The sequence below is a fragment of the Myotis daubentonii genome, chromosome 1 (assembly GCF_963259705.1).
Source record: "Myotis daubentonii chromosome 1, mMyoDau2.1, whole genome shotgun sequence".
In the NCBI taxonomy this organism is placed as follows: domain Eukaryota; kingdom Metazoa; phylum Chordata; class Mammalia; order Chiroptera; family Vespertilionidae; genus Myotis; species Myotis daubentonii.
Genome location: NC_081840.1, coordinates 100,024,892 through 100,044,308, shown reverse-complemented (window position 1 = coordinate 100,044,308; position 19,417 = coordinate 100,024,892). Strand labels below are relative to the sequence as shown.

The window sequence follows — 19,417 nt, the reverse complement described above, 5'->3', positions numbered from 1 at the left end:
TATTTTCCCCTTAAAAAACTATAATCTGTAATGAATTAGTAAATTAATCTGAGAACTCATGACACTATTTGCAGAACTAAAAATGCCGTATACTGATGTAAACTGAAGAGTTGCTAAGACTTCTGTAGCTACTTAAAGCTAGTTTATAAAAAAGTTAGTCCAAAGGTATAAAAAATAACTTGGTACCTGCTGAAAATGTTTATTAAAAATGTTAATCTTATAACAAGAAAATCAATTTGAAATTAGACTAACTAAAGAAATTTTTATTTCTCTTGGAAGTTAAAGAACAGTACATAATTTATATAGGGGTATTTTAGAAGTCTTGAAATAGTATGCATAAAAATCAATAAGGTATTTTCACTTGAAGGTATTATATAAAATACTTTCTGGAATAGAATTCTTAACTTAGTGTATTTTGACATTAAAAAAACTTAATGAATTTTTAGCATTTTGTTTCAATTTGGAGCAATAATTTGGGATAAATATATACATATGTGTGTATATATTTGCACACATATGTACACACATATATAATGAGGAGACTGAGATGCTAAGATGGCCTCATAATTTTAGTAGGTGCATGTATCTACAATTCCTCCATTTATTAGTGGCAGTGTAGCATCTAGATTTTAGGTTTTCTGCTTCATGTCTAAGTGTTATTTTTATGGTTCTAGTCTTCATAAGGCCAAGGTAGAGTAATGGCATAATTCTTTTAGGCTATGATAGTAGTATTATTAGTAAGTTAAAATGAAAGAAACAATTCCACGTTACAAACAAAAATAAACACACTAGGTTATAAAATACCTAATTCTAGATTTAATTCAAATACTTCACCTCAAAACAATTCATTAAAGGTGCACTTATGATAATTAACCTACAAATAAATAAATCATATATATATATATATATGCATATATGTAAGCCATAGAATTATAGTTCAAAGAAAATGTCAAATATAATTATACCCTGAAATTGTTTTCCAGCAAAAATTATTTAGAAAAATTATTTAACTCTTAAAGCATTTTGCTAGAACATTGCACTAGGATATAGTAAAAGTATAGATGCAAGTATTTTTTACAAATTTAAAAATATTTACACAAACTATATATAGAAGTAGATAATGTAATATATGATTCTCTTGAGACAGTTGTTTCCTACTAAGGTAATAAAGTAAGTAAAATAACAAGTAGTGTTATTTATGATTAAGTTTACAAATATAATGTAGACCTATTATAGAAAGAAACTCTTTGTTGAGGTTTCTACAGGAAAAAGAATTCTTAATACTGACATAGTCATTTCCTTTCTAAACTTATTCTAAACTGGTTTGGGCTTACCTTCATGGAGAAGGTAAGAGAAAATCTTTCCTATTTCGTTTCTTAAACAAGTAGGATCAGTTCCATAATGAATGGGACAGACTAAATCTTGGGTTACATCGATATGCAATCTATGGAGGCCTTTGAGTAACTCCTATATTGTTTCTTAAAGAGGTTCTAAAGCTTCGGTGGGTACTTCAGTGACCTTTTGTTTAGCGATAATAAAGAAAACAGCTCTTTGTTGTATGTACATGTATATAGATATATAGATATAGATATAGATATAGATATAGATATAGATATAGATATAGATATAGATATATAGAGATATAGATAGACATATCTATATCTCTATCTATATATCTATCTATATATACATACATATATACTGAGTGGCCAGATTATTATGACCACCCCATCAGTACTTCGTTGGGCCACATTTTGCCTTCAATACTGTGGCGATTCTTCTTGGCATTGACTCCACTGAATCCGAGATGTTGAAAGGTGATGCGAGGAATCTGACACCATGCCTGATAAATAGCACTGCCCAGTTCTGTGAGATTTGATGGTTGTGGAACCAGCTGCCTGATGGCTCTTTTAACTTCGTCCCACAAATGCTCAATTGGGTTGAAAGCTGGTGATTGTGGGGGCCACTTAAGCAAGGTAAAGTCTCCTTCATGTTCTTGAAACCACTCCTGCACAATACGAGCACCGTGGCATGGTGCATTGTCTTGTTGGAAGAAGCCATCTCCATTGGGATACGCCATCAACATGATAGGATGAACTTGATCAGCAATGATACTTAGGTATGTTGTGCTATTCAGACGTTGTTCCACACGAAATAAAGGGTCCAAATCATGCCACGAAAACATGCCCCAAACCATAACACTGTCCCCACCAGCTTGAAGGGCTGTAGTCATGCATGTGGGGTGCATGTTTTCATGCTGTTTCCTCCAAATTCTCACTCTGCCACCTGCATGATGCAACTGGAAACGGCATTCATCGGACCATATGACTTTTTTCCAATGCTCGACTGTCCAATCCTTGTGTTCCTGTGCAAATTGGAGATGTTTTATCTTGGGAACTACAGACAGCAAAGGTGTTCAAACAGGCCTTCAGTTTCCATACCCCATATGATGCAGGTTATAGTGAACAGTGTGTTCAGAGATCATTTGAGAGGTTCCCTGATTAATATCTGCCATTTTTTGATGCACTGTTGCTCTTCTGTTGTCTTAAACCAGTGGTGCCACTCTCCATTTTGCCCTAACATTGACTAGTCACTGACGGCCACAATTCGCACATTATGACCCAGATTTTCAGCTGACAGTCCAGTCTTTAAACACTTTAACAACAGCTGCTCTTGAACATTTAACAAATTCAGCTATTTTGCGGATACTTGCTCAATGGCTGAGTGACAACAATCATCCCATATTCAAAGGCTGTTAAATCGTGTTGTTTACCCATATCTTCAGAAAAAAAAAATCACTTCTACTGTTGTGGTAAACAACCTGCTTCTCTATTTATAATGGTCTGACCTTCTAGCAACCTCAGCGTGAAATTTAGCTAATTTGCCTACGAACGTCAGGTGGTCATATTAATCTGGCCACTCAGTGTGTGTGTGTGTGTGTGTGTGTGTGTGTGTGTGTGTGTGTGTGTGTGTGTGTGTGTATCCTATCTAATAATAGAGAAACATGGAAATTAACCTTACCTTCGCTACCCTTCCCATTGGCTAATCAGAGAGATATGCAAATTAACTGCCAACCAAGATGGTGGCCGGCAGCCAGGCAGCTGAAGCGAATAGGAGGCTTGCTTGCTCCAGTGATGGAGGAAGCCAAGGTTCCCCACCTGCCGCTGCCGGCCTCTGAGCTGCAGTCTAAGAAACAATGTTGCAATTATAGAAGCTAAACAATCCCCAGAAACCTGCTTTTAGCCAGCCGGCCTCGGAGCTGGAGCTGCAACAGTGTTTCAATTACAGAATCCAAACAAACCCAGATCCCTGCTTTCAGCAGCCGAGGTCTCAGAGCTGGAGCCGAGCCTCAGAGCTAAAGCCAGCTCTCAGTTCCAGTGACAGCCATAGAAGGTAAATTAATCCCAGAATAAAAAAAAAGAAAAAAAAGAGAGGTTGGGAGCTTCAGTCACCCGCCAGCCTGAAAACGGCCCTCAGCCTCTCACCCAGACTGGCCAGGCACCCCAGTGGGAACCCCACCCTGAAGGGGTGCGACCAGATGCAAACAGCCATCATCCCCTCATCCAGGCTGGCCAGGCACCCAAGCGGGACCCCCACCCTGATCCAGGACACCCTTCAGGGCAAACCAGCTGGCCCCCACCCATGCACCAGGCCTCTATCCTATATAGTAAAAGGGTAATATGCAAACTGACCCTAACAGCAGAATGACTGGGAATGACTGGTCACTATGACACACACTAACCACCAGCGGGCAGACGCTCAATGCAGAAGCTGCCCCCTGGTGGTTAGGGCGCTCTCACATGGGAGGAGCTCTGCTCAGCCATTAGCAAGGCTGATGGCTGCCAGTATAGCGGTGGTGGTGGGAGCCTCTCCTGCCTCCTCAGCAGCGCTAAGGATGTCCAACTGCAGTGTAGGCCTGCTCCCCACTGGCAAGTGGACATCCCCCGAGGGCTGCCGGGCTGCCAGAGGGATGTCTGATTGCCAGCTTAGGCCCAATCCCCCAGGGAGCGGGCCTAAGCCAGCAGGTGGTCATCCCCTGAGGGATCCCAGACTGTGAGAGGGCACAGGCCAGGCTGAGGTCCGGTGCACGAAATTTGTAACTGGGGGGCGGGGGTGCTGTCCCTCAGTCCAGCCTGCACCCTCTCCAATCTCGAACCCCTCAGGGGATGTCCCTCTCAACAACCGGGACTGCTGGCTCCCAACCGCTCGCCTGCCTGCCTACCTTCCTGATTGCCCCTAACCACTTCTACCTGCAAGCCTGATCACCCCCTAACCATTCCTTGCCAGCCTAATCAACACCTAACTGCTCCCCTGTAGGCTCAGACACCCCCAACTGCCCTCCCCTGCTGGCCCAGTTGCCCCCAACTGCCCTCCCCTTCAGGCCCTGTCCCCCTCAACTGCCCTCCCCTGCTGGCCTAGAAGCCCTTAACTTCCCTCCACTGCTGGCCTGGTCGCCCCTAATTGCCATCCCCTGCAGGCCTGGTCACCCCCAACTGCCCTTCCCTGCTGGCCCCGTCACCCCCAATTGCCTTTCCCTGCTGGCCCAGTCACCCCTAACTGCCCTCCCATGCAGGCCTGGTCACCCCCAACTGCCCTTCCTTGCTGGCCTAGTCACCCCTAACTGCCCTCCCATGTAGGCCTGCCCCCCCCCAAATGCCCTCCCCTGCTATCCTGGTCACCCCCAACTGCCCTCCCCTCCTGGCGATCTTGTGGCAACCATCTTTTGACCACATGTGGGCGGCCATCTTGTGTGAGGGTGTGATGGTCAATTTGCACATTACCTCTTTATTATATAGGATATATATACACACATATTTAATAATAATTCTAAAATTATTTCAGTTGGTCTAACTTTGTGAATTAACTAGGACATTTTTGAGATGAGGAAATTATCATCATGATTGTTATTGTTAACTATATAATACTAGAGGCCCTGTGCACATAAATTTGTGCACTCGGGGGGGAGAAGGGGGTATCTCAGCCCGGCCTGTGCCCTCTGGCAGTCTGGGACCCCTCGGGAGATAATGACCTGCTGGCTTAGGCCTGCTCCCGGGTGGCAGAGGGCAGGCCCAATCCCTAGGTGCAGCCCCTGGTCGGGCTCAGAGCAGGGCCGATTGGAGAGTTGGGGCACCGCCCCCTGTCATGCACAGAGCAGGGCGGATTGGGAGGTTGCGATGCCACCCTCAGTCACTCTCAGGGTAGGGACGATTGGGGGGTTGGGGCACCGCCCCCTGTCACACTCAAGGTAGGGTCAATGGGGAGGTTGTGGCGCCACCCCGTCACACACAGAGCAGGGCCCATCAGGGGGTTGAGGAGCTCCCCCCTGTCACTCACAGAGTAGGGCCGATAGGGGAGTTGGCGCACCGCCCCCTGTCACACACAGAGCAGAGCAGATCAGGGGGTTGGGGCCCCGGCCTCTATCACCCACAGAGGAGGGCCAATCAGGGGGTTGGGGCGCTGCCACTCTCACACTCAGGATAGGGCCGATGGGGAGGCTATGGCTCTACCACGTCACACACAGATCAGGGCCCGTGGGGGGGGGGGGTTGGGGTGCCTTCCCCTGTCACGAACAGAGCAGGGCTGATAGGGAGGTTGTGGCCCCGCCCCTGTCACACACAGAGCCGCAGAGCGATCCGGGGGTTTGGGCGCTGCCCCCTGTCACGCTGATTCCAGTGCTGGGAGGCCTCTCAGCTCTGCTGATCCCGGTGCTGGGAGGCATATTACCCTTTTACTATATAGGATAGAGGCCTGGTGCACGGGTGGGGCCGGCTGGTTTGCCCTGAAGGGTGTCCTGGATCAGGGTGGGGGTCCCCACTGGGGTGCCTGGCCAGCCTGGGTGAGGGGATGATGGCTGTTTGCAGCTGGTCACACACCCTTCAGGGTGGGGGTCCCCACTGGGGTGCCTGGCCAGTGTGGGTGAGGGGCTGAGGGCTGTTTTCAGGCTGGGACTGAAGCTCCCAACTGCTCCTTTTTTTCTTTCTTTTTTTTTTTTTTTATTCTGGGCCAGCTTTAGCTCTGAGGCTTGGCTCCAGCTCTGAGGCCTCAGGTGCTGAAAACAGGTATCTGGTTTGTTTCGGTTCTATAATCGAAACTCTGTATCAACTCCAGCTCTGAGATCCCAGTTCTCTGAAAGTTGGTTTCTGGGGTTTTGTTTAACTTCTATATTTGTTACAATGTTTTCTGAACTGCAAGCTCAGAGGCCGGCAAGGCAGTCAGGGAACGTTGGAGTCCTCCGTCACTGAAGCAAGCAAGCCTCATGTTCAGTTTAAGCTGCCTGGTTGCCATCCGCCATCTTTGCTGGCAGTTAATTTGCATATTGCCCTTATTAGCCAATGGGAAGGGTAGTGGTTGTACGCCAATTACCATGTTTCTCTTTTATTAGATAGGATATAGAGCCCTTTCTATAAGCACTTTCTGTGTGCCACATACAGTTTTAAGAATTTTATATGCATCAAATAATTTTTTCCTATAAGATATTTACTTTTATGATCCCCATTTTAAGGATGAGGAAACTGAAGCACAAAGGAGTTACACAACTTTCCTAAGATTGCAAAGCTTCTGTCAAGAATTAGTACTCAAATCCAACAGCCTTGACTCTAGAGCCCAATTTCTTAACCACCACGACTCAGAAATTACTAATGTAACAGTGCTACATATAACTTTATTAAATGATCTGTATAATACAGAATATACAAGATAGGCAGTATGAGTTTGTTCTGCTAATATTCACATTGCTTGGTACTTCAGAAACTTGAAGACCTTTCTTTGGCAGTTTCTTGTTTATTTTTAAATTTTTTTTAATTGATTTCAGAGAGGAAGGGAGAAGGAGAGAGGGAAACATCAATGATGAGAGAGAATCATTGATCAACTGCCTCCTGCATGCCCCCTACTGGGGATCGAGCCCATAACCTGGTCATATGCCCTGACTGGGAATCAAACTGTGACCTCCTGATGCATAGGTTGACACTCAAACACTGAGCCACACCTGCTGGTCTAGCAGTTTCTTATTTTAAATAAGCTATTTTAAAAGACTATTTCAGTCTCTGCTAGTTTCTAAGATACATTCTCAAAGAATTTTGTCCAATTTTTATGTAAAAAAAAAAACAACCACCCTCATTTCATGAGGAAAGTAAACTGATTAAATGATTAGCAATTCTCAAAATATCCTTAAGAAAGGTATTCTTTGTTATTATAATATCACAAGCTTCTATACTTTATTATAGTTAATTCTTTAATACCTATCTTCCTTGTCAGACTATAATTATCACATCAGTCTTATTTGTGTCTATGCCCCCAATGAGTGCAATGGCTGACATAAAACAGACTGTCAATAAGAATTTACAGAATAAATGAATGGGACTTGCTCTTTTATCTATTAAGTTTATTTATTAAAAAATCCACTATAAGCAGTAACTTAATTTTTCTAGTAATACACATTTCATATAATAGTAAAAAATTTTATATATTTATATCATTATTATGAATATATTCATTTTTAAGATGTGCCACAAATTTCCTTCAAAAAATGTTGTGCTTTATATCAGCAAGGATTCCTTCCTGATAAACTTTTGTCACAGATTCTTAAAATAATGAACCTTGAAAGGCAATCCATTTTATTTTCCATATTTATAAGCTTCTTTCCTATTCTAAACTTAAAATGTTCTTTTATTTCCCACAACTATCAATAATAACTTTCATTAAAATTTTCCTTTCTCTCCCTGGCCAGTATTGCTCAGTAGTTAGAGCGTTGGCCTGCTCACTGAAGGGTCTCAGGTTGGATTACCCATCAAGGGCACGTACCTGTGTCGCAGGTTTGATCTCTGGCTCCAGTTGAGGCATGTACAGGAGGCAACCAATTGATGTATCTTTCTCACATCGATGCCTCTCTCTCCCTCTCTCTCTCTCTCCCCCTCCCTCCCTCCCACTCTCTCTAAATATCAGTGGAAAAAATATCCTTGGGTAAAGATTAACAATAAAAAAAATTTTCCTCTCTCAAACTTGCAATTTCATACAACTGGTAATCATCATTTCTTTTTATAGTAGTAGCCTCAAAGTTAAAAAGAGAAGCTATTATATTACAACATACACTAACCCAATCAGATACCATATTGTCTGTTATACGAAAAGTTATATAGTTAAAAACTGATGACTATTGTTAAACCTTAGTTTGCTTAGAATTAAGGGTCATTTTTCACTCTTTTCAGTAAAGGAAATGCTATATATCAATCCGTGATGTTTATACTAGTATACCTTTATGTAGTTAAAAACCCAATTCTCCACCTGACATCATGAACCAATAAAAGCTAATAGCACAGACCTAAAAAGAGCTGTCACAGAAACAAGGTCATGGACACTGAACTCCAACTGGGATATATAGGAAGGACATCCTTCTCCCAGACATGACAAGTGTAACTGCCTAGGTATCTGACCTTAGATCTTCAAAGCAGAACACTTAAAAGTGAGGTTGGTGACCTTCTTTTGAGTATAGCCAGAAAAAAATTTTAGAAGTCACCATAGAGATTAAATTCAAAATAATAATTTTGAGGAAAAAGTTAACAACGGAGTTAATTTGAATTTTGCCATTTGAAAAAGACTCTTGTTTACTTATATTTAAATGGTTTAAATATTTTAGTAGTAAAGTTCATTTATATTATAAAAAGCTTTTCTGGTTTTAGTTTCATATTAGATAATATGGTTTGATTGTTTATTCACATGAATAATGAAAACCTAGTCTTCAATGTGAGTGCTGACTGATAAAACAAAAAAACACACAACTAATTTCATTTTTTTCAAAATTTCCTTTTTTTCAAAATTCTGTAATGTCTCTCCCTTAAACAAGATTCTGTGTCCTACAGAAAAAGTGTAAACATTTAGGTGTCCAAATGCTCTACCATTTTATTTTGTAAAATTTAATAAATATGTATGTTCTAGAATAAATTTATTTAAAAATATACATTTTACATCTCCTTTCAAAGTGATAAAAGTGGATTAAGGAAATCATACTACCATTAAAAGAAATCTGCATGGCCCAGGCCAGTGTGGCTCAATTGGTTGGCGTGTAGTCCTGTGCACCAAGTAGTTGAAGTTTACCTATGGGAGGCAACCAAACATTGTTTCTCTCTCACATCGATGTTTCTCTCTTCTCTCTTCCTCTCTCTCTCAAAAAATCTATTAAAAATTGTTAAAGTCTATATGTAACAACTCAATGATATAAAATGAGTGATAAATAAATCCCTGTACTAGCTTGATTCTAGAATGGAATATAGTTGCAAAGAAGAGGATAGCAGTTATTTCATGGTTAACTAAAGGTCTGGTGCACTAATTTGTGCACGGGTGGGGTTTGGCCAGTTCACCCCAATCGGGGTTGGGGGAGTTTTGGGGGTTGGGACCAATCAGGGGGAGGGGCCATGGGCAGTTGGCCAGCTGGTCCCACCCCCTGGTTAAACTCCCGAATTCCCGGTTAAGGGGACAATTTGCATATTAACCTTTTGTTATACAGGATATCCTTTAACTAACTTAAATTCAGTTGAAAAAATCAGGGTTATCATTCATTGCCTTGAATCCTGAAATGTTAAGAAGGATCCTATAAGATTCTCTCCCATAAGTGAAATTCTCACATAAGAATGTTATTTTGACAAGGCTTTGTTATAAGAAATCTAAGAAAATAGAATAGTAGCATAAAATTTTTTATTTCTCCATGGTTAGAATTTAATCTTTCAACATGCCTTGCTCAAAGATATTAATTTAGTAGAAGTATAAACCTAACTAAAGTAAAAAAAAAGTGTTATCAATTCACTCTGAGAAATAAATGTGTTGGTCCTATGCTTTATTTATGCAGCAACCACATTGCTTCTATACTCATGGTAACATACCTTTCCATTGTATTGGTTCTAGTTACAATTTTACATTTGTTTGTGTAACTTTATCTACACTATAATTAACATCTACACTGTAAGTTCAAAAGCAATTAGGAAATATCTGTTTTTAATTGCACCATATTATCCTCAGCAGCTATATGAATGAATCATAAACAGCAGACAATCTATAAAAATTTGAATTACTGGATAGATGGATTTAAGGACAGATGTTGCCAAGTAGAATACTGAGTTCTCTGTCAATGTTTGAATGCTTATAGGATAACAGATGCTATGCTACCTAGGTACTTGTCACATGTGCTATTCCTGATGTTTGTGTTATTTGGCTCTAGAAAACAGTTCAGAGCATGGTCCCATTGAATTAACATCATTTAGACATCTCTGAAGAAAGAAAAATTACTCAAACTCTGTCAATCTAAAAAATTATAAGTTTCACAACAGAATCACAAACTATTATATTTGACCTTCATGACCCATTATCCAGTTATCACAAAACTACTATGTCCCTGGAGACACTAGTAAAAGCTCTGATAAACAGTGATTTTAGATTTCATTCTTTAGAAGCTACTATATCCACTACTGTCTAAAGTTAACTAGTAATGGAACTAATAGGACACCAAATAAAGGGATAAATAAGAACCAAATACAATGAGAACAAAAATATTAAGTTTAAGGCCACTTGAAACATATAAAAATTTAGCCAAATTTGAATTATTTTCTCTGTGCAAATGGGTAAGGCGGGAGAGAGATGTCTGATTTTACCACCAAAATTTGATACTTTGCTATATTATGAATACCCATTCCACTCCATTTGGGGTATATAAACATCTAATCTTAAGAATTTAATATTTTCCAAAGAAGTATTGTATCAATAATAAATTCTTAAAAAGTTAATATTAAACTAAGTGATATTACTATGTGATATACTTTCTTTTCCCTCTATCATTTTGTAATGGAAGTAAAAACAAAACAGAAATCAACAGACTGCTGCATGATTTATGACATTTACTTTAAGTAAGAAGTATCTATGCAACTAACAGATAAATTCAGATTGGTATGATTTTTTTAAATTAAACTTTTCTCAAGAAATATTTATAATATGCTCTTTTAAAAAATAACTACAGTAGAACTACAAAGAACTGAAGTTCTTATACTAGACATGAACTGTATAACTGATTTTTCACATTTTTATTGCTATTTTATCAATATTAAGCATATAAAATATCTTATATATAAAACCATGTTTTCATACATTTTATTACAAATGTAAGTCATTGACCTATAAACTCAGACATTTGGAATTAATTGCATCTTAAATTTTTAAGTTCTAAAATCTTAATTCAAATATAATAAATTGGTATGCTTTACACACACACACACACACACACACACACACGCACACACTTTATAATTTAAGTGAAAACTCTTACCATTGATTTTCTTTTGATAGTCACTCCATTTGGTTTTCTTGATAGGGCCTTGCTATGTCAAGCAGATAGTAGACAAATCACAGAATGACATTTGGATGCTCACTTCTTCAGATAGGAGTTTTCGGCCAATTGCCAGTTGAGAATTTAGACTGAAACTAAATTACCCAAGCTTTATTAAATTGTTTCCACATCCACCAACTGATAATGTGCAATGACAACTCAAAACAAAGTGAATGATTTTGATTTACCTCTTTTCAAGCAGTAATAACATTATGTTTAAGAAGAAATGCTAGGATAAAATAAAACCAAAAACTCTCTAAAATTCGAATATCTACAGAGAACAATTTTAAGTAAACTTTGAAGCTTTCAAAAAAAGTTGACTCTATTATTCTGTAACCAAAATTAACACATAATAAAGATGGTATTTATACAATGATGTCTCTATTATCAATTACAGAGTCACAAACTTAAATTCTGTCAAATATTGACTTAAAACTAACAATAATATTTGGATACACTTTGACAGTATCACCCATATTCATAAAATATTTATTACATCATCAACTGATTACAGTAGCATATACCATTAGAGTTCAAGGTTATACTGAAGAGACATGCCCTGACTGCAAAGATCATTCTTTGTATTGAGACAAAATTTGTGATTACAGACTTCTAATTATAACAGCTCAACCCTTTTTCTGCACCAATTTGGGCTCTTTTTCTCTTAATTATTATTTACTAGAAGCCTGGTGCATGAATTCATGCACAGGTGGGGTCCAGCCAGCCAGCACCCAGATGGGGGCCAATCAGGGCCAGGCCAGCCAGGGAAGAGGGGCAGCGGGCGATTGGGGGTGGTGGCTGATCTGGGCCCCCATCGGGACAGCTGGCTGCTGCAGTGCATGTCATAGCAACAGGTCGTTCCAGTCATTCCGCTATTACAGTCACTTGGCTTTTATATATATAATCTTTGTAGTCTGTCAACTATATATGACTTTCAGCCATTATGCTTTATAATAGTTGACTTTTATTCTAGATAGTCTCTGTTTTGATACTTTTAAAATATTACGCATAGTAAATTTTCCCCAAAATGTTATGATATAACTTGGAGCCTCAATATCATTTCTGCCCAGCTGTAAGTTAGTCCATTTCAATGACTATGTATCCTTGACAATTTAAATCTTTGGAAATATAGAAAAAAGTAAAACATGTCCTAATCTTCCTAAGATATCAGGTTTACCACTGATTAAAAACTTTCTCACCGTAACTGGTTTGGCTCAGTGGATAAGACCATCGACCTGTGGACTGAAAGGTCCCAGGTTCGATTCTGGTCAAGGGCATGTACCTTGGTTGCGGGCACATATCCAGTAGGGAGTGTACAGGAGTCGGCTGATCGATGTTTCTCTCTCATCGATGTTTCTAACTCTCTCTCTCTCTCCCCCTTCCTCTCTGTAAAAAATCAATAAAACATATTTAAAAAAAACACTTTCTGAATGTCAACTATAATATCTCCAATATTCAGTGCATATAGTTATGTAAGATTCAAATTAAAATGCTAAGCATAAGATGTACCCAAATTCTCAAATATTCTGTGTGCCTGCTCTCATACATACATAGGAGTACTTGTGTACGTGCACATAAACTTCTATCCACACGAACCTGACAGACTTTCCCATATTAATAACCTGATATCATGGTATTATATGAAAAAGAATATAAGGAAATAATCAACTTATGGTTAAATCAAGAGAAGCTGACTTCAGAACAAAGCCTAGAGCTTAACAAAACTACTATGTCTTCAAGTTAATCACACTGACCCCAATAATTTGAATGCAAAACCCTCAATATCAATAACATTTTGAAAGTATTCAGAGACTAAGAGAGTTCCTTCCTGGGTACTATGAGATACAAAGGAAAAGTTAAACACTTTCCTCAAAGAGTTTATAATATAAAACTTGACATGGAGTGTGTATGTGAAGGGGAGGGGAAGGAGAACAGCTCATAAAGATATATAAATGGTTAGATTATCAAGAGAAAAACAAGTACACTGGAGCAGTTTAAATTGTTTGAATATATTTGTCACATGAGGGGCTGACCTTAAACTTTATATCAAGAATCATTTTTAGGGAGGAACCAAGATGGCAGCATAGGTACATACTTGTACTTGCTGCCTCGCACAACCACATCAAAACTTCAACTAAAAGACAAAACGGATATCATCCAGAACCACGGGAAGGCTGGCTGAGTGAAAATTCTACAACTAGAAGAAAAGAGAAAAGCATTTTGAAACTAATAGGAGGTGCAGAAATGCGGAGGTACAGAGACGCAAGTGGAAATGGTTTTGCAACTGGATGCGTTGTTGCCTTTTTCAATCAGGACGGAGATACAAACTCCCAATTGCTCTGAACTCCAGTTCCAGGTGAGACTCTGGGGACCCAGACTTAAATGGAGAGAAAATGGACTATCTTGCATTGGGCCGGAATGTGAGGGCGGCTTTCTCTCAGAGGTGCTTGCAGCAATCATTGTTCCTGCATGGGACTGGGGGACACAGAGACCCCGGGACCTCTCCGAGGCAGAGCAGACTGGCAGCCATTGCAGTTTGCTTTGCCCTGATGATTCCCTGAGACCCCGCCCCACTCAATTTACAACCCCACCCAAGCTGTGAGCACAGGCTTTTGCATATGAATGGCCTGTTCGTTTGCAATCTTAAGCCTAACAAACTGCAGCTGGGTCAAAGAGCACCAAAGCTTCCAAAAGAAGGCCTAGAGAGCAGCCTGCATTACTTCACAGCTGCGCCTCATCTGGGCACTTCCAAACCCCAAATAAAGAGGAGGAATCTGAAGATTTCTCTGTAGCTCCTGCTGGGTGGCCTCAGGCAGTGGCTGACTTTGCACCTCCTTGGAGATCCAAGAGCCAGTGTACCCAGTGGTCAGAGGGAGACCATACCAGAGTACAACCCTTCACATCCATAAGCAGCACACTCAAGGGGCAGACTCAGTGAGCACCAAAGCCCCACTGAAGTACGTCTTGCTCCAGAAGAGTGTCTCCAGCACAGCAGTTCTCCCATTGTAGACACAGCTGGTCCTCAAAGCCAAATGGCCTGGTGGTCAATTCCTCCCAGTGATACCAAATAGCAATCAAGACTTAACTACAACAAGACTGTGCACACAGCCCACAAAGGGGTGCACCAAAAGTGTCCACCTTAGTTAATTAGAAAGGCTGAGCCACTGGGCCCTATAGGACACCTAGCACACAAAGCCACTCTATCACCACAGGGAAGCAGCCAAAATGTGGAGACAAAGAAACATGTCACAAACGAAAGAAATGGAGGAAAGCAAACTACTGGATATAGAGTTCAAAGCCACGGTTATAAGGTTACTGAAGAATCTTCTAGACACCTCGAGAAATTTAGTGAGACCATCAAGGATATGAAAAAGGACCAATTAGAAATTAAGCATACACTGACAGAAATAAAGAATAATATACAAAGACCCAGCAGCAGACTAAAAGACCTCAAGAATCAAGTCAAAGATTTACAATACGAAGAAGCAAAAAATACCCAACCAGAAAAGCAAAAAGAAAAAATAATCCAAAAATATGAAGATAGTGTAAGGAGCCTCTGGGACAACTTCAAGAGTACCAACATCCTAATTATGGGGGTGCCAGAAGAAGAGAGAGAGCAAGATATTGAAAACCTATTTCAAGAAATAATGACTGAAAACTTCCCCTACCTGGTGAAAGAAATAGACTTACAAGTCCAGGAAACATAAAGAACCCCAAACAAGAGGAATCCAAAGAGGACCACACCAAGACACATCATAATTAAAATGCCAAGGGCTAAAGACAAAGAGAGAATCTTAAAAGCAGCAAGAGAAAAACAGTTAGTTACCTACAAGGGAGTAACCATATGACTGTCAGCTGATTTCTCAACAGAAATTATGCAGGCCAGAAGGGAGTGGCAAGAAATTACTCTACCAGCAAAGCTATCATTTAGAATTGAAGGTCAGATAAAGAGCTTCACAGATAAGAAGCTAAAGGAGTTCATCACCACCAAACCAGTATTATATGAAATGCTGAAGGGTATTTTTTAAGAAGGGGAAGAAGAAGAAAAAGGTAAAGATAAAAATTATGAACAACAAAGTGAAAACAAATATATATCTATCAACAAGTGAATCTAAAATTCAAGTGAATAAAAAATCTGATGAACAGAATAAACTGGTGAATATAATAGAATCAGGGACATAGAAAGGGAGTTGACTAACAATTCTAGGGGGGAAGAGGGTGTGGGGGGTGAGGGAAGAGACTGGACAAAAATTGTACACCTATGGATGAGGACAGGGAGGTGGTAAGGGCATGGGGTAGGCTGGGAACTGGGTGGACGGAAGCTATGGGGGGAAAAAGAGGAACAACTGTAATAATCTGAACAATAAATATTTATTTTAAAAAAGGCACTTTTAATGCAGAAAATATACCACCATTTTATTTTCATTTAGCCTGATGAAACCCACAAAGCAAAAATTAATTGACTATACAATGCAGCACTAGAAGTTGTCATGTCCTCACTCTGGAAGATCAAAAGATCGAAGATAAATTCCTTAGCCAAATGAAATTATAGAGGACCTTATTTTTATCATGTTTTCAGTATAAGAGAAGCAATTCTAAATTTGTTCATGTCACTCATCCTAATGATTCCAATTATCATGGCAGTAATTTAAGTTTTAATACAAAAAAATAATCCTGAAAAGTCACTATCAGATTAACAAAATCATGAATCACAGAACAATTATCTTGGTGTGAATAAGATTATCAGTAATGCACCTACACAGCAAAACTAGTTTCATATTTGAGCAAGGATGAGCAGCAAATCACTTGTGAATGTGTTTACATATAATGTTAAATATATTCTACTAATCCTATATAATAAAAGGCTAATATGCAAATCGACAGAACGGCTGTTCAGAACAGCCAGTCACTATGATGCGCACTGACCACCAGGGGGCAGATGCTCAATGCAGGAGCTTCCCCCCCTGGTGGTCAGTGTGCTACCACAGGGGGAGCGGCGCTCAGCCAGAAGCCCTGAGCCAGGTTCACAGCTGGCGAGTGCAGCAGCGGTGGTAGGAGCCTCTCCCGCCTCTGCAGCAGTGCTAAGGATGTCTGACTGACGGCTTAGGCCCACATGCCTGGGAAGCAGGCCTAATCTGTCAGTTAGACATCCCCTGAGGGCTCCCAGACTGCAAGATGGTGCAGGCTGGGCTTAGGGATCCCCTCCTCAAGTGCATGAATTTCATGCATTGGGCCTCTAGTCCATTTATAAGAATCTTATAATTTAGTACTATATTACAAGTGAAAGAACAGGTCTAGTACTAGGACATTATTTGTCCAAAGTCACACAGCAAGTCAGCAGCAAAACCAAGACGCCTTAAGAAGAAATGCTTGTTTTTGTTGTTAATCCTCACTCAAGGATATGTTTTCCATTAATTTTGAGAAAGAGTGATTGCTTTTTAAAGAGAATGGAAGGGAGGGAGGAGGAGGGGAGGAGAGAGAGAGAGAGAGGGAGAGAGAGAGAGGGAGAGAGAGAGAGAGAAACACTGATGTGAGAGAGACACATCAATTGGTTGTCTTCCGCACCTGCCCTGATGTGGGCCAAGGAATGAACCTGCAACCCAGGTATGTTCCCTTGACTGAGAATCAAACCCGTGACCCTTTGGTGTGTGGGCCGACACTCTAACCATTTAGCCCACCAGCCAGGGCAAGAATAAATTCTTTTAACTATAATCAAGGAAATAAATAGCTATATCTCCAAAAGAGATACACTTTTATTAGAAAAATTTCAACCTTTTAACCTCCATGCTAATCTCAAACATTCAGACCATCAGCCCCAGAAAATGCAAAGAACCAACTCAAAGTAGGAAAAGAAATGTGTGTGATTACTTTAAACCAGATACCTCCCTCTTTGTAAGTGTTCAGGCAGGCATTAAGTCTTGCACCCAGCTGTTCCAGACTAAAATGTGAGTTTGAAGATTATATAAAATTTTATCAAAACTTTCTATTAAAAATACACTAGAATTTTTCATGGCATCACATCTATTTTTCTTTCATTTCCTAGCATCCTATTTTATACATTTTTTCATAGGATTGTCTAGTAATTTAAGCATGCCACATGGATAGTGAAAGAAATAAAATGTTTAATCTTGACTGCTTTCAGTGATTTAACTCATCCCAACCATACATAAATAGTCAGCAAGAGGAATTCAGATAATTTGTAACTAGAAAATATTTTTAAAAAATAGTTGAAACACTGTTTAGATTTCACTGTAAGGATGAAAGATGGCCACTAACTCAATTTAGATTTGTCTATTCAGTCATAACTCATAAGATGTTTCTAATAAAATGTAACATACTTTTTAGTTCTACTGGTCTCAAAAGTCAGAGAACTCATTAGCAACAGCTAAAATCACTCACCAAAACTCTTTTGAACAGGCAATGATGCTAAACAAATTAATTCTACCCTACCACCATCACAACCATAACACATTCCCCCAAGACCCTACTGAGTAGTCTAAGGGCCAAAAGGCATAAAATATTCATACCATTCATTATGAAAATAGAATAAAATATTTTATCACATAAAAAAAAATCAAGACTTATCTTATGCTAGTAAAGCAAAAACTATATGGTTAAGGAGTTTTACTTATATTTCATTTGTTCACAAAAGTAATATCTCAATACAATATATATGTATATACATAATACATATGTAGTAAACATTTATGTATGTGTATAAATAGATGTGTATGTATGCATTAAGATAAGGGCAGTTGTCTTAAAAATCATATGAGTTTATTTGAAATTATAATAATTTAATGTCTTCTTCAATGTGCTAAGTTTGTGTGTGTGTGTGTGTGCTTACTTTTCACCTAGAATTGTGACTGGCTTCCTAAAAGAAATATAGGGTATATTTAGTTGTAGTTGAGGTACTCTATCCTGAATTAGCATATTGATATGCCCATCCTATCTAATAAAAGAGAAACATGGTAATTAGCGTACGGCCGCTACCCTTCCCATTGGCTAAGCAGGGCAATATGCAAATTAACTGCCAGCCAAGATGGCGGCCGGCAGCCAGGCAGCTTAAAGCGAACATGAGGCTTGCCCGCCTGCCGCTGCAGGCCTCTGAGCTTGCAGTTTGAAACATTGTAACAAATATAGAAGCTAAACAAAACCCCAGAAACCTGCTTTAGTCGGCCGGGCTTCAGCCAGCAGGATCGCAACATTGTTTCAAATACAGAAGGTAAACAAAGGCCAGAAACCTGCTTTCAGTAGAGGAGGCCTAAGAGCTGGAGCCAAGCCTCAAAGCTAAAGCTGCCCAGAATAAAATAAAATAAAAATAAAATTTAAAAAAAGGAGCGGTTGGGAGCTTCAGTCACCCGCCAGCCTGAAAACAGCCCTCAGCCCCTCACCCAGACTGGCCAGGCAAACCAGTGGGGACCCCCACCCTGATCCAGGACACCCTTCAGGGCAAACCAGCCAGCCCCCACCCGTGCACTCAGCCTCTATCCTATATAGTAAAAGTGTAATATGCCTCCCAGCACCGGGATCAGCGGAGCCACGAGGCCTCCCAGCACCAGGGTCAGCGTGACAGGGGGCAGCGCCCAAACCCCCTGATCGCCCTGTGGCTCTGTGTGTGACAGGGGGTGGGGCCACAACCTCCCTATAGGCCCTGCTCTGTTCTTGACAGGGGAAGGCGCCCCAACCCCCTGATCAGCCCTTCTCTGTGCCTGATAGGGGGGAGCTCCCCAACCCACTGATGGGCCCTGCTCTGTGCATGACAAGGGGAGCTCCCCAACCCCCTGATTGGCCCTGCTCTGTGCGTGACAGGTGGTGGCGCTGCAACCTGCCCATCGACCCTGCCTTGAGTGTGACAGGGGGCGGTGCCCCAACCCCCCAATCGGCCCTACCCTGAGCGTGACTGAGGGTGGCATCACACCTCCCAATCAGCCGTGCTCTGAGCCCGACCAGGGGCTGCACCTAGGGATTGGGCCTGCCCTCTGCCACCCGGGAGCGGGCCTAAGCCAGCAGGTCGTTATCTCTTGAGGGGTCCCAGACTGCGAGAGGGCA

The 19,417-nt window shown here is 40.6% G+C and overlaps 1 protein-coding gene across 16 annotated transcripts in view; it reads right to left on the bottom strand.

Moving 5' to 3' along the window:
* The window catches only part of ZEB1 (zinc finger E-box binding homeobox 1), a 306,513-nt gene that overhangs the window by 222,942 nt on the left and 64,154 nt on the right, over window positions 1-19,417 (bottom strand). For 3 of the 16 annotated variants that reach the window (XM_059712378.1, XM_059712394.1, XM_059712404.1), the window contains one exon: window positions 11,306-11,460. The exons of the other annotated variants lie outside the window; for them this stretch is intronic. The gene's annotated coding sequence lies outside the window, so the exon portion shown is untranslated. Of the gene's footprint in view, window positions 1-11,305; window positions 11,461-19,417 lie in introns of those variants that run through there. 16 annotated transcript variants of the gene reach the window in all.